This window comes from Bombina bombina, chromosome 2 (genome assembly GCF_027579735.1).
Source record: "Bombina bombina isolate aBomBom1 chromosome 2, aBomBom1.pri, whole genome shotgun sequence".
NCBI lineage: Eukaryota > Metazoa > Chordata > Amphibia > Anura > Bombinatoridae > Bombina > Bombina bombina.
In genome coordinates, this window is record NC_069500.1 from 1,343,562,655 (window position 1) to 1,343,579,406 (window position 16,752).

Consider the following 16,752-nt stretch of genomic DNA (forward strand, 5'->3'; position numbering starts at 1 on the left):
TGCTCTCAGCCCATTTCAGTGGGTGTCCCAGCTTAATCTCATTAACAGTGGTAAATTGGGAGCTTCTAAGTAAGTTTATAAAAGGTACTGGATACATGTGCATATTATTCCTTATAGTAGTGTCTATTACATGCATTCAAAAACATATGTAGTTGTGGTGCATTATCAATATTCTAACTCATTGACTAACTAACTAACTAATTGACATATCTGTGCTGCTTCCTGCACTCTTCTGCACTTGTTGTGCTACCTACTGTGGTGTATTTAATGTTTGTGATCTCCAAAGCACTCACAAATTGGCTGCCCCTGAACTCTCCTCCCCCAATAATGTTACTCACATATTTCGCACAGCTGTTTGCCAGAGGGTCACTTCCCCACCAGAGAAGAACATGAACTATTGATTTGTATCATTTGCATCATGCTATAAAACTACCCCTCAAATATCCCCCGCCAAATCCAGCTATACTAGTCAATGGCCTTTTGGCCAAGTCAAAAAGATGCTACAGGCTCTGTGCCACCATGTGCCACACATACCAATACGTAGACTGATTCTTATGTCTTCTCATTAATGTTTAAAGTAACTGTTTAAGTAAACAATCAACAAGTGCATTATATATATACTAGTCCTAAAGCCTCTCTCTCTCTCTCTCTCTCTCTCTCTCCTCTCTCTCCTCTCTCTCCTCTCTCTCCTCTCTCTCTCTCTCTCTCGCCTCCTACAGCTGAGCTGCTGCCGGGTCCTCGCGCGCCTCCTACAGCTGAGCTGCTGCCGGGTCCTCGCGCGCCTCCTACAGCTGAGCTGCTGCCGGGGTCCTCGCGCGCCTCCTACAGCTGAGCTGCTGCCGGGTCCTCGCGCGCCTCCTACAGCTGAGCTGCTGCCGGGTCCTCGCGGCAAGAGTTTGTCTGAACTGCGCATGACGGCTTCAGACAAACTCTTGTCTTTTATAATATAGGATTTATACATATATATCACAAGGGAGTATGTATTTGCCTGCTGTTGGTCGGAAAAGTGGGGGTCTATCTATCTAGGGGCACTTTGCCTGCATTAATATTGGAACTCCTCATTGTAATGGTTTTCTTTGTATCAAACAACTTTTCACCAAGTAATAAGGCACCTAAACATACTGAATGAAACATTCGCAAGAACTGAAAAAGGTCAGAACTGAGTTCTTCAGATTCCACCACTAGCTATTATGTATCATCAGTAGACATTAAAATGCATTTTCATACTTCAGTTGTACAGCTTCCAATAACCAATGTCTATGAATTAGTATTTCAGAACTTATATCAATTAAATACACTTATTATATTAAAAAGAGAGCACACAAAACAGGACATAAAAAAAGATAAAAGAGTATATCATTATGGTATTTACATTAGAAAACAGCTGTGTCTAACAAAGTGTGTGTGATTACCATTTATATGTATATAAACATTAATAATAGCACTAGCTCGTTAGTCATCACCTGAGATCAGACAACTGATATGCTGCTGACTTCAAGTGGTGTCTAGTGCAGCCTTTGAGTGTGCAGAACTTCCCTATCTTACCTTTAACCTTCAGTTGTCTGAGCTAAGAATAAACAGAAATGTATAGTTCATCAAGTGGTATACTAAACATCAAGTCTGACCAAAAGATTATTTTTTTCCAGACCTATGCTGACTCAATTTTCTCAGGGATTATTCATGGCTAGATAACGAGTGGAGTGGTACTTGCGCTCCTGCTTGTGCGTTAACTTCACTAGACGGAGGCTTTATGCACATTGGGTAGTGCGCGTATTACAAGTTGAAAGTAAAAAGTTTTCGCACAAGCGCAAAAAGCCGAACTTCCCAGATTAATCTTCAATGGGGCGCAAAAAACACTCATACGCCAACCAGATTGCGTTTAACCAAGTCTGCTAACCTGACATGAAATAATAATATTATTATATGTGAAGAACATAGGAATGTGAAATATTTACATAGAATGCATAGTTAAACACTTTAATAAATATGAATATATTACATGTTTTCAGCTACTTGACTGCAAAGGGCTCCAATGCATTTATATATATATATGTCTATATATATACAAACAAGAGATATGTGTCAGTGCTGAAATATATTCCAGAAAGCTGGATAATATATAAAATATCTAAAAAGAATACCAATAACCTATGTGGTTCTAAATGGTTTAAAAGCAGAGAGAGCTAGTGGACCCCTAGAATGCTGCTATCTTGAAAATAGACTGAACCTTTAAAGTCACTAAAATAAAGGGAGTCTATATGAGGTTAATGTGCAGAAAGGAGATATTAGACAGCACTCTCAAAGGGGGAGATGGTAATGCCAAAAGCCAATAAAGCTCACAAAATTCAAGCTTATCAATGGGAGGTATATAGTGAGCACAAAAAGGATGTATAATGCCCATTAAAGTTGAGTTCATCTACTAATGTGTGAATAAACATGAGTAAAGTGTAGTTAAGTTTAAAAACTGCTTTATTTTCACTGGTTAAAAGTAACTGTTGTTAAAATGTCATTCAGAGGAGCCCTATTTGACAAAATCCCAGTCTTAAAAGACTCCGTGGAGTGATATCCGTGAAGAAACAATCGCCTAGATTTAGAGTTTTGCGTTAGCCATCCAAACCAGCGTTAAGGGGTCCTAACGCTGGTTTTGGCCGCCCGCTGGTATTTGGAGTCAGTCAGGAAAGGGTCTAAAGCTCACTTTCCAGCAGCAACTTTTCCATACCGCAGATCCCCTTACCCCAATTGCGTATCCTATCTTTTCAATGGGATCTTTCTAACGCTGGTATTTAGAGTCTTGGCTGAAGTGAGCGTTAGAACTCTAACGATCAAACTCCAGCCACAGCAAAAAGTCAGGAGTTAAGAGCTTTATGGGCTAACGCCGGTTCATAAAGCTCTTAACTACTGTGCTCTAAAGTACACTAACACCGATAAACTACCTATGTACCCCTAAACCGAAGTCCCCCCACATCGCCGCCACTATAATTAAAATTTGTAACCCCTAATCTGCCGACCGTACACCGCCGCCACCTACATTATCTCTATGTACCACTAATCTGCTGCCCCTAACACCGCCGACACCTACATAATATTTATTAACCCCTAATCTGCTCCCCCAACGTCGCCGCTACCTTACCTACACTAATTAACCCCTAATCTGCCGACCGGACCTCGCCGCCACTCTAATAAATGTATTAACCCCTAAACCGCCGCACTCACGCCTCGCAAACCCTATAATAAATATTATTAACCCCTAATCTTCCCCCCAACCTTACCTACACTTATTAACCCCTAATCTGCCGACCGGACCTCACCTCTACTCTAATAAATGTATTAACCCCTAACGCTAAGTCTAACCCTAATACTAACACCTCCCTAAGTTAAATATAATTTTTATCTAACGAAATAAATTAACTCTTATTAAATAAATTATTCCTATTTAAAGCTAAACACTTACCTGTAAAATAAACCCTAATATAGCTACAATATAAAGAATAATTATATTGTAGCTATTTTAGGATTTATATTTATTTTACAGGCAACTTTGTATTTATTTTAACTAGGTACAATAGCTATTAAATAGTTAATAACTATTTAATAGCTACCTAGTTAAAATAATTACAAAATTACCTGTAAAATAAATCCTAACCTAAGTTATAATTAAACCTAACACTACACTATCAATAAATTAATTAAATAAACTACCTACAATTATCTACAATTAAATCAACTAAACTAAATTACAAAAACAAACAAACACTAAATTACAAAAAATAAAAAAAGAATACAATAATTTTAAACTAATTACACCTACTCTAAGCCCCCTAAAAAAATAACAAAGCCCCCCAAAATAAAAAAAATGCCCTACCCTATTCTAAAATAAAAAGTAAACAGCTCTTTTACCTTACCAGACCTTAAAAGGGCCTTTTTTCGGGCCATGCCACAAAGTAAACAGCTCTTTTGCATTTTAAAAAAACATACAATACCCCCCCCCAACATTACAACCCACCACCCACATACCCCTAATCTAACCCAAACCCCCCTTAAAAAACCTAACACTAAGCCCCTGAAGATCTCCCTACCTTGTCTTCACCACGCCGGGTATCACCGATCCGTCCAATCAGCCAATCAGATTGAGCTCGCATTCTATTGGCTGTTCCGATCAGCCAATAGAATGCGCGCTCAATCTGATTGGCTGACTCCACAGAGTCTTTTAAGACTGGGATTTAGTCAAATAGGACTCCTCTGAATGACATTTTAACAACAGTTACTTTTAACCAGTAAAAATAAAGAGGTTTTTTAACTTAACTACATTCTACTCATGTTTATTCACACATTAGTAGATGAACTCAACTTTAGTAGGGATTATACATCCTATTTGTGCTCACTATATACCTCCCATTGATAAGGTTGAATTTTGTGAGCTTTATTGGGTTGTGGCTTTACCATATTCTACTTTCTGCACATGTCTATATATATGTACACATATGTATTTATGTGTTTATATGTGTATATATGTATGTAAATACATATATACACATACAAATACATCTGTACACACATATATACATGTATATATACTTTTTTCCTAACACCTGACGCCTCAAATATTTGAGCCCTGATAACTTTATAATGCAATAATTTTTTTAGATAGTTATGAGTGTAACTGTACTTTTTTGTTGAGCGTAACAGTTAACCAGAGCTCTGAAGTCGTACTATCCCGACGCGTGTTACATTCAATTGTGATCAAGCGAATATGTTTTCTTTCAACCTGTAATATGTGCGCTACTTCCGACGCACACAAAGAGAACTCCTTTTCGCATGTGCGCAACAGTTAGCGCGCCACTTGTAATATAGTACTCAGTAAGTAAATGACCCTTCTTCCTGTGGTTTTAGAAGGCCAGTAAGGTCTGTAATAATGGTATCAATCTAATAGTAACATATGGAAAAGGAAGTTTGCTAAGCAGACATGGAGAAGAGAAAATAGTACAGTTAAATGCAGTGGTAAAACATTTCTAAATAAATTACTGAATGAAGAATAATAAAACTTCCATAAAATGTCAGCTATTTGTAAGGGAATGAAGATGTGGTTGATTGTTGCTATTTTATATAGACCAATGCAAATAAAAATAAATAAATCATTAGATGTGCATAGAAAAAAATGGTTTCCCTATAAATTGTTCATTAAAAAAAAATGATTTACGTTTGTCTGATATTCGCTCTTATGGTCATTCAGAATTAGCTTGCTAATGTCCTTGACGCCCTGAAACTTTCCAAAACAAACCATGTAAGTGGAGGAGGGAGGGTTACTTTGTGCTTAGAACAAAAATGTGCTTTTTAATTGTTGTTTTTAATTATTGTCTCAGGCCAAAAATAGTACAGGAGGTGAGCCAGCTATATTGTACCCCCGTATATTTAGCTATATATTTATATAAATCAAATGAACCATCAAAGTTTCACATTTTTGTGTAGTAATAACATTTTATAGTCTCTATAATTAAATATAAATAAAACATGCTAAAGCTGGCTAATTTAGGGCCAGATTTCGAATGGAGTGCTATTTAGCGCTTTCACTCAAAACTGAACTTCGCCAGAAGTAATCTTTTTGTGCAAATCAGGTTGCATGTATTATAAGTTGGAAGCAAAAAGTTTGCACACAAGCGAAACACGACCAAATTACTTTGCAATATCACAATCATATTAATGTATTCTCCCCATAAAAGTGGGAGAACGCAGAAAAAAAAGACCTAACACCTATCGCTCACATGCTAACCCGATAGGAACTATGAATATAGTCTCTTCTAGCCTAGCCATACCCCTGTACCACCTAGGCCAACCCTTACCACCTAGCCATGCCCCTGTACCATCTAGCCCATACCTTACTGCATAGCCATGCCCCTGTACCACCTAGCCCAACCCTAACCACCTAGCCATGCCCTTGTGCCATCTAGCCCTACCTTAACCACCTAGTCATGCCCCTGTACCATCTAGCCCTACCTTAACCACCTAGCCATGCCCCAGTACCATCTTGCCCTACCTTAACCACCTAGCCATGCCCCAGTACCATCTAGCCCTACCTTAACCACCTAGCCATGCCCCTGTACTATCTAGCCCAACCCTAACCCCCTAACCATGCCCCTGTACTATCTAGCCCATTCCTAACCACCTAACCATGCCCCTGTACCACCTAGCCCTACCTTAACCACCTAGTCATGCCCCTGTACCATCTTGCCCTACCTTAACCACCTAGCCATGCCCCTGTACCACCTAGCCCTACTTTAACCACCTAGCCATGCCCCTGTACCACCTAGCCCTACCTTAACCCCCTAGCCATGCCCCTGTACCACCTAGCCATACCTTAACCACCTAGCCATGCCCCTGTACCACCTAGCCCTACCTTAACCACCTAGCCATGCCTCTGGACACTCTCAACTACATACACCTACATTGCCTGCACACCTTTGTGACTCAGAACAAAAAAAAAATTGATGGAACTATCATTGGCATCTGATAGAATCTGTGTCATTTTAGTCCTTACTCGTATAAAAAAAAATTCTACCATAAACAAACAATGAACATAATATATTGAAAATGAATAAATAAAAATATCTTTACTCACGCATATACATAAAACCTTAAAGCCTTCAAGATTGAAATATGTTGACATTTCACTAGTTCTAGGCTTTTTTGTTGAGTAACTATTTCTTCCTGTATAGTAGGTATTATAATATGAAAATCCTCTAGGTTTATAAGGAGTTTTTTTATGATATGATTGTTCTGGGTCAAAAATACACTGATGCAACATAAGACAGAAAGATGTTATCATTCTAGGAGAGAAAACATTGCACAATAAAAGCAGTAGTTCTGCTTTGTCTTCAAAATATTTATTTAAAAGAAACAGCATATGTTTTTTCATACTTCTAAAACCATGAAACAATGCGAAAAAGCCTTACAATTTGCCTGCAGCAACACACGCAAAGCTCTCCCTATTCACAAACATTTAATAGGTGGGTGTTTGTTTCTCTGTGAAAGAAAAACTGACTTTGTGAATCAGTCTTAAAGCAATTGTTTGCATGTCACTATCATATACAATGAGTTAAAAATGAAAGGATGTGTGAGCTTCCCTTTGGTATAAAACAGGATCTGTGATCCACCTGAGCTACTGAAACCAACACTATTGCCCTCAAGCAAAATAGTAACCAAAAATAAATGTATTATTATTTGCATACTGTATTACAGATTGTATGTTCCAAAAACACATTAACTCATATTGATTAAAAGGACATTAAGGTAAAAATAAATTAAAGGGTTAGTAGAGTCCAAATCAAACTTTTCTGATTTATATAGGGCATGTCATTTTAAACAACTTTCTAATTTACTTTTATCATCAAATTTGCTTTGTTCTCTTGGTATTCTTAGGTGAAAAAACCTAGGTAGGCTCATATGCTAATTTCTAAGCCCTTGAAGGCCGCCTCTTATCTAAATGCAGTTTTTCCCAGGTAGAGAGCGTTAGTTCACAATAACATTGTGCTCATGTACGTGGAGTTATTTAAGAGTCAGCACTAATTGCCTGAAATGCAAGTTTGTCAAAAGATCTGAGATAAGGAGGCAGTCAGCAGAGGCTTAGATACAAGGTAATTACAGAGGTAAAAAGTATATTTCTATAACAGTGCTGATTATGCAACATAAAGGGATTATCTATCTTTTTAAACAATAACATTTTTGGTGTTTACTATCCCTTTAAACTTTCAAATAGTGTGTACAATTGTAAACAACTTCCCTATGAACTTCTATTATTTAACTTGCTTCATTCTCTTGATATCCTTTGTTGAAAAGCATACCTAGGAAGCCTCAGGAGCAGTGATGTGCTACTGGGAGATAGCTGCAGATTGGTGGCTGCACATATTTGCCTCTTATCTCTGGCTCACCCATTCTGTTTAGCTAGCTGCTCCTGCAATAAAGGATACAAAGAGAATGAAGCAAATTTGATAATAGAAGTAAATTAAACTGTCGTTTAAAACTGCATTGTTTATCTGAGTCATTAAAGACTCAAAAGTTTTGTGTCCCTTTATGACATCTCAATAATAAATTAATCCACTGAAAGTTATAGTAAGAATATGTAATTGACATTCTATTATAAAAAACATAAATTATGCTTAGATGATAATTTAATTTCCATCGTGGGGAGGAGAGTCCACGGTAAGACACCCCAGCCAAAGGCTTAAATACCTCCCCAAATCCCCTGATCCCCCAGTCATTCTGCCGAGGGAACAAGGAACAGTAGGAGAAATATCAGGGTATAAATGGTGCCAGAAGAAAATATTAAATTTAGGGCTGCCCACCGGAGATACGGGCGGGAGCCGTGGACTCTCCTCCCCACGATGGAAATTAAATTATCAGGTAAGCGTAATTTATGTTTTCCATCTAAAGGGGAGGAGAGTCCATGGCGGACCCTTAAACTGAGGGCACCACAGCCTGTAGAACCTTCTCCCAAAAACAGCTTCCGCAGAAGCAAAGATGTCAAATTTGTAAAACTTTGTGAAAGTATGCAAGGAGGACCAGGTAGTGCCTTACAAATCCAGAGAAGCCTCATTTTTGAAGGCCCAAGATGAAGCCACTGCTCTAGTGGAATGAGCTGTAATCCTCTGAGAGGGCTTGTGTCCCGCCGTCTCATAGGCGAGGCGTATCAAGCTCCTCAGCCAAAAAGACAAAGAAGTAGCAGAGGCCCGCTGACCCCTGAACTTCCCTGAATAGACTGCAAAAAGAAAATTAGATTTTCTGAAATCCTTAGTCGCCTGAAGATAGAACTTCAAGGCATGAACCACATCCAGATTATGAAGTAGCCTCTCCTTAGAAGAAGAGGGGCTAGGACACAAAGAAGGAACAACTATTTCATGTGGGATGTTACAGTCAGACACCACCTTGGGAAGAAATCCCAGTGCGAAGAACAGCCTTATCCGCGTGAAACACCAGATAAGGGTGCTCATATTGCAAGACCGCCAGTTAGGAAACTCTGTGGGCCAATGCAATGGCTAACAGGAACAGAACCCTCTAAGACAAGATCTTTATGTCAAGAGAATGCATAGGCTCAAACGGAGCCCTCTGTAAAACTTAGAACGAAATTCAAGCTCCAAGGGGGAGCAGACTGCCTAAACACAGGCCTGATTCTAGACAGGGCCTGAACAAAGGATTGAATGTCAGGGAACTCAGCGACCTTCCTATGCAGCAACACTGATAGAGCCGAGATCTGTCCCTTCAAGGAACTAGCGACAAGGCCCTTTTCCAAACCCTCTTGGAGAAAGGACAAAATCTTGGATACCTTCACCTTGTGCCAAGGATATCCATGTCTCTCACACCAGGACAAGTAAACTCTCCATACCTTATGGTAGATGCGTCGAGTGACTTGCTTCCTCACCTGAACTAGAGTATCAATCACGGTTTCAGAAAAACCTCTCCTGGCTAAGACTAAGGGGGGTAGTTATCAACGTGTCTATTTTACCTGTCTTCGCCGGCCCAATACGCCCGCCTAAGCTCGCCTCACATTGCCGCTGCGGACCTGCAAGAATTCGCCTAAGTTATCAAAAAATCTGTCAAAAAGCCGCGCACCAAGTACGGGGCGATGAGCAGCGGACTGTGAGAGTTATCACTCATCCGATCTCGCTGCTCTTCGGCTTTTTTACAGCTTTCTTGCTAGCCTGTCACTAAGCACCCACACTAACTACACTGTTCTACCCCCTATACCGGCGCCCCAGGAGCCCCCCGCAACTAAATAAAGTTACTAACCCCTAAACCGCCACTCCTAGACCCCGCCGCAACTCTTATAAATGTATTAACCCCTAAACCGCCGCTCCTAGGCCCCGCCGCAACTCTTATAAATGTATTACCCCTAAACCGCCGCTCCCGGACACCGCTGCCACCTACATTATACATAGTAACCCCTATCCTGCCCCCCCTATACCGTCGCCCTCTATAATAAAGTTATTAACCCCTATCCTGCGGATCCCGCACCTCGCCGCAACTAAATAAATAGTTTAACCCCTAAACCGCCACTCCCTGACCCCACCGCAACCTAAACCATATTAAATTTATTAACCCCTATCCTGCCCCCCCTACACCGTCGCCACCTATAATAAATTTATTAACCCCTATCCTGCCCCCCACTACACCGCCGCCACTGTAATAAAATTATTAACCCCTAAACCTAAGTCTAACACTAACCCTAACACCCCCCTAACTTAAATATTAATTGAATAAATCTAAATAATATTTCTATTATGAAATAAATTAATCCTATTTAAAACTAAATACTTACCTTTAAAATAAACCCTAATATAGCTACAATATAAATAACAATTATATTGTAGCTATCTTAGGATTTATTTTTATTTTACAGGCAAATTTCAATTTATTTTAACTAGGTACAATAGCTATTAAATAGTTATTAACTATTTAATAGCTTACCTAGCTAAAATAAAGAGAAATTAACCTGTAAAATAAAAACTAATATAAGTTACAATTACACCTAACACTTCACTATACTTTAATAAATTATTCCTATTTAAAACTAAATACTTACCTGTAAAATAAACCCTAAGATAGCTAAAATATAATTAATAATTACATTGTAGCTATTTTAGGATTTATATTTATTTTACAGGTAACTTTGTACTACCTAGCTAAAAGAAATACAAAATTACCTGTAAAATAAATCCTAACCTAAGTTACAATTAAACCTAACACTACACTATCATTAAATTAATTAAATAAATTACCTACAAATAACTACAATTAAATACAATTACATAAATTAACTAAAGTACAAAAAATAAAAAAAGCTAAGTTACAAAAAATAAAAAAAATAAGTTACAAACATTTTAAAAATATTACAACAATTTTAAGCTACTTACACCTAATCTAAGCCCCCTAATAAAATAACAAACCCCCCAAAATAAAAAAATGCCCTACCCTATTCTAAATTTAAAAAGTTCAAAGCTCTTTTACCTTACCAGCCCTTAAAAGGGCCATTTGTGGGGCATGCCCCAAAGAATTCAGCTCTTTTGCCTGTAAAAGAAAAATACAACCCCCCCCAACATTAAAACCCACCACCCACATACCCCTAATCTAACCCAAACCCCCTTAAAATAACCTAACACTAATCCCCTGAAGATCATCCTACCTTGAATCGTCTTCACTCAGCCGAGCAGCGATGGAACCGAAGAGGAGACCCGGAGTGGCAGAAGTTATCCTCCAAGCGGCGCTGAAGAAATCTTCCATCCGATGAAGTGATCCTCCAAGCGGCGCTGAAGAAGTCTTCCATCCGGGCGATGTCATCTTCCAAGAGGCGCTGAAGAAGTCTTCTATCCGGGCGATGTCATCTTCCAAGCGGGGTCTTCAATCTTCATCCCGCCGACACGGAACATCCTTCTTTCCCGACGGACTACCGACGAATGAAGGCTCCTTTAAGGGACGTCATCCAAGATGGCGTCCCTTCAATTCCGATTGGCTGATAGGATTCTATCAGCCAATCGGAGTTAAGGTAGGAAAAATCTGATTGGCTGATTGAATCAGCCAATCAGATTCAAGTTCAATCCGATTGGCTGATCCAATCAGCCAATCAGATTAGCTCGCATTCTATTGGCTGATCGGAACAGCCAATAGAATGCAAGCTCAATCTGATTGGCTGATGAAGATTGAAGACTCCGCTTGGAAGATGACATCACCCGGATAGAAGACTTCTTCAGCGCCTCTTGGAAGATGACATCGCCCGGATGGAAGACTTCTTCAGCGCCGCTTGGAGGATCACTTCATCGGATGGAAGATTTCTTCAGCGACCCTTGGAGGATAACTTCTGCCGCACCGGGTCTCCATCGCTGCTCGGCTGAGTGAAGACGACTCAAGGTAGGATGATCTTCAGGGGATTAGTGTTAGGTTATTTTAAGGGGGGGTTGGGTTAGATTAGGGGTATGTGGGTGGTGGGTTTTAATGTTGGGGGGGGTTGTATTTTTCTTTTACAGGTAAAAGAGCTGAATTCTTTGGGGCATGCCCCACAAATGGCCCTTTTAAGGGCTGGTAAGGTAAAAGAGCTTTGAACTTTTTTAATTTAGAATAGGGTAGGGCATTTTTTTTATTTTGGGGGGGTTTGTTATTTTATTAGGGGGCTTAGATTTGGTGTAAGTAGCTTAAAATTGTTGTAATATTTTTTAAATGTTTGTAACCTATTTTTTTATTTTTTGTAACTTAGCTTTTTTTTTGAGTACTTTAGTTAATGTAATTGTATTTAATTGTAGTTATTTGTAGTTAATTTATTTAATTTATTTAATGATAGTGTAGTGTTAGGTTTAATTGTAACTTAGGTTAGGATTTATTTTACAGGTAATTTTGTATTTCTTTTAGCTAGGGAGTTATTAAATAGTTAATAACTATTTAATAACTATTCTAACTAGCTAAAATAAATACAAAGTTACCTGTAAAATAAATATAATTCCTAAAATAGCTACAATGTAATTATTAATTACATTGTAGCTATCTTAGGGTTTATTTTACAGGTAAGTATTTAGTTTTAAATAGGAATAATTTATTAAAGTATAGTGTAGTGTTAGGTGTAATTGTAACTTAGGTTAGTTTTTATTTTACAGGTAAATTTCTCTTTATTTTAGCTAGGTAGCTATTAAATAGTTAATAACTATTTAATAGCTATTGTACCTAGTTAAAATAAATTGAAAGATGCCTGTAAAATAAAAATAAATCCTAAGATAGCTACAATATAATTATTATTTGTATTCTAGCTATTTTAGGGTTTATTTTAAAGGTAAGTATTTAGTTTTAATTAGGATTAATTTAGTTCATAATAGAAATATTATTTAGATTTATTTAATTAATATTTAAGTTAGGGGGTGTTAGGGTTAGTGTTAGACTTAGGTTTAGGGGTTAATAAATGTATTACAGTGGCGGCGGTGTAGTGGGGGGCAGGACAGGGGTTAATAAATGTATTATAGGTGGCGACGGTGTAGGGGGGCAGATTAGAGGTTAATAAATTTAATATAGCTTGCGGCAGGGTCCGGGAGCGGCGGTTTAGGGGTTAATACATATATTATAGTTGCGGTGTGCTCCGGGAGCGGCGGTTTAGGGGTTAATATGTATAGAGTAGCTTGCGGTGGGCTCCGGGAGCGGCGGTTTAGGGGTTAATATGTATAGAGTAGCTTGCGGTGGGCTCCGGGAGCGGTGATTTAGGGGGTAATAACTTTATTTAGTTGCAGCGGTTTTGGGGGGACAGATTAGTGGTGTTTAGACTCGGGGTACATGTTAGGGTGTTAGGTGCAGACATCTCCCATAGGAATCAATGGGATGTCAGGCAGCAGCGAACTTGTACTTTCGCTATGGTCAGACTCCCATTGATTCCTATGGGACACACCGCCTCCAGGGTGGCGGTTTGAAAACCAGGTACACTGGGCCGGAAAAGTGCTGAGCGTACCTGCTAGTTTTTTGATAACTAGCAAAAGTAGTCAGATTGTGCCGAACTTGTGTGCGGAACATCTGGAGTGACGTAAGAATCGATCTGTGTCGGACTGAGTCCGGCGGATCAAAGTTTACGTCACAAATTTCTACTTTTGCCGGTCTCTAGCCTTTGATAACTAAGGCGAATCAGCCTCGCCACAAATACGCTGCGGAATTCCAGCGTATTTGAGGTTGACGGCTTGATAACTAGGCCCCTAAGCCTTCAATCTCCACGCAGTCAGCCTCAGAGAATCTAGATTCTGATGTTGAAAAGGACCCTGCTCCAGCAGGTCCCTGTGACAGGGTAACCTCCACAGTGGAGAGGATGACATCTCCATCAGATCCGCAAACCACATTCTCTGTGGCCACGAAGGAGCAATCAGAATGGATGACTCTCTCTTCTGCTTTATGAGTGCCATTATACGAGGTAGAAATGGTAACGGAGGAAAAATGTACACTAGACTGAGCTTCCAAGGTACCACCAAAGCATCTATCAGCTCCGCTTGGGGGTCCCTCGAACTTGATCTGTATCAGGGAAGTTTGCAATTTAATCGGGATGCCATGGGATCGATCTCTGGCGTCCACCATCTGAGACAAATCTCCGCAAACACCTCGGGGTGAAGAGACCATTCTCCAGGAAAAAATGTTTGCCTGCTGAGAAAATCCGCTTCCCAGTTGTCCACTCCAGGGATATGGATCGCTGAAAGCGAACAGTCTTGGGTCCTCCGCCCACTCCAGAATCCAAGACACCTCCCTCATTGCTAGGGAGCTCCTCGTACCCCCCTGGTGATTGATGTATGCCACCAAGGTAATGTTGTCCATTTGGAACCTGATGAAGTTGCATTCCCCCAGACAGGGCCACGCCTTCAGAGCGTTGCATATCACTCACACTGCATTGCATATTGCTCAAGGGATGAAAATTAGAACCCTTAGCCTTCTTATCCTGGGGCAGGAAGGCACCCTTGCCTCCCATAGCCATGGATATAATCGAGTCCAGGCCTGAACCAAACAAAATTTTACCTTGAAAAGGCAGGGACAGTAACCTCAGCTTAGAAGTCATGTCCGCCAACCAAGATTTTAGCCACAGCGCCCTGCGTGCTAAAACGGAAAAACCTGACACCATAGCGTTCAGGTGCATAATCTGCATATTTGCGTTGCAAATTAAAGAATTGACAACCTTTTAGCGCCTTAATTCTTTCCTGAACTGCTTCGAAAGAGGGCTCGCCCTTTTTCATCTCACACAGAGAATTACACCAATATGACGCAGCTCCGGCAACCACTACGATGGCCGTGTGTTGAAACATTTTCCTTAACATGTTTTCCAACTTTTTATCCATGGGCTCCTTGAAAGACGAGCTATCCTCTAGAGGAATATTTGTACGCTTAGTGAGCGTGGAGATAGCCCCATCCACCTTGGGAATGGTTCCCCACAGCTCAAGCTGGGCCTCCAGAACGAGGAAAATTAAAATTAGAAGGAGAAAAGGATGAACCTAATCACTCCCATTCATTCTTTATAATATTTGCCATCCTTATGGGAACCGGGAAGGTCTGGGGCACCACCCAGTCCAGCTTAAGAATGGAAGGTTCCTCCGGAAGTTTCGGCTCTGGAACCTCCAGAGTAGCAAGCACTTGCTTCAGCAAAAAGCGCTATTTCTCCATTTTAAACCTATAGCCAGGCTCCTCTGCTGGAGGTTTGGATGACACGGACTCCAAACCAGAAGGAACCACCTCTGAAGCACCAGAGTGGGCCTCATCGTCGTACCACTCCGTAGGAGTTTCCGACATAGATGAATCCTGAGTCGGGCCGCTCTGGAAAACTCTACGCTTGCGCGTATCAGCAGATGGATCACTTTAGAAACTGCCGCTCGAAGTTGGTCTGCAAAATCTGGCAGCCAGCAAATCTCCCCTGAAGGGGTAACAGTCGTACCCTGGGGCACTGCATGTGGAATAGGGGATGCAATTATGGAACGCACCTCACGGGATAGAGAGCCCTCAGAGGTGGACGGCTCAGTAGTACTAGACATTGTCTTATTTTTAGATGTCGTAGCTCTTTCAAGGCATGTGGAACATAGTTGCGCAGGCTGGTCTACTGGAACCTAACAATAAACACAGGTAAAAGACTTAGATAAAGAGGGAGTACCCTCCAACGCATTAGAATCCTCCATAGATTTTATCTTAATTAGCAAAATTAAGATTAAGAAAATTAAGAACAAGCACCTTTATAACCACCAATGGCTGGGGCTGGGGCACTCACCACCTCCTTGGACCCAGACTAGAGAAACCGATTCGTCTCCTCCGTCGCCAATCAGACCGGTAGTGAAGCCCTAACAGGACCGCCCCTGTCTAAAGGAGAAAATGTGCCAATAAAAGGCGTGCAAAACTCCCGGAAATGAACCTGTTAGTTCCACCACATTGCTAGAGCTCATCCCGCACATAACGCAGCAATGACACAATAAAGAATATTATGTATAACCCCCCCGTTAAATAATTCCCTTACCAGGAATATTAAGCCTTGATTCTATAAAGATAAAAGGCGCCACACTGTGGCCCTGTCTTCTGTGTTATCAATATAATAAAAAATGAAACGGTCTTACCGATTGTTGTAGGAGATGTTAATATGAGTTGGAATGGTGTCACAGAGGAGAGCTCTCCCTGCATCTCCGGACTCTAACTTTCACCCAGGCCCTCAACTGAAAGGCTTGTTAGGGTTACTTAAACTCCCATCCCATAACGAAGAGTAGTAATCTCCATAAGAGACCTCTGAAATTTTGGGACCTCTCTGCCATCCTCCTGTGACAAAAGGCAAAGAATGAGGGGAGTGGGGGAGGTATTTAAGCCTTTGGCTGGGGTGTCTTTGCCTCCTCCTGGTGGCCAGGTTCTTAATTCCCATAAGTAATGAATGAAGCTGTGGACTCTCCTCCCCTTTAAATGGAAATACAATTTTCTCTTCTGTTACAGCATTTAAGGTATGATCACAATCTATTGTTTAATAATTACTGGCATGTAAATGGCTACCAATGAGCCATTGTTTTATCAGCTATATCCATTCGGCTAGAATAACACTAACACCCATAAACTACCTATTAACCCCTAAACCGAGGCCCTCCCACATCTCAAACACTGTAATAAAATTATTAACCCCTAATCTGCCACTCTGGACATCGCCGCCACTATAATAAACATATTAACCCCTAAACCTCCGCATTCCCGCCTCGCAAACACTAGTTAAATATTATTATCCCCTAATCTGCTGTCCCTAACATC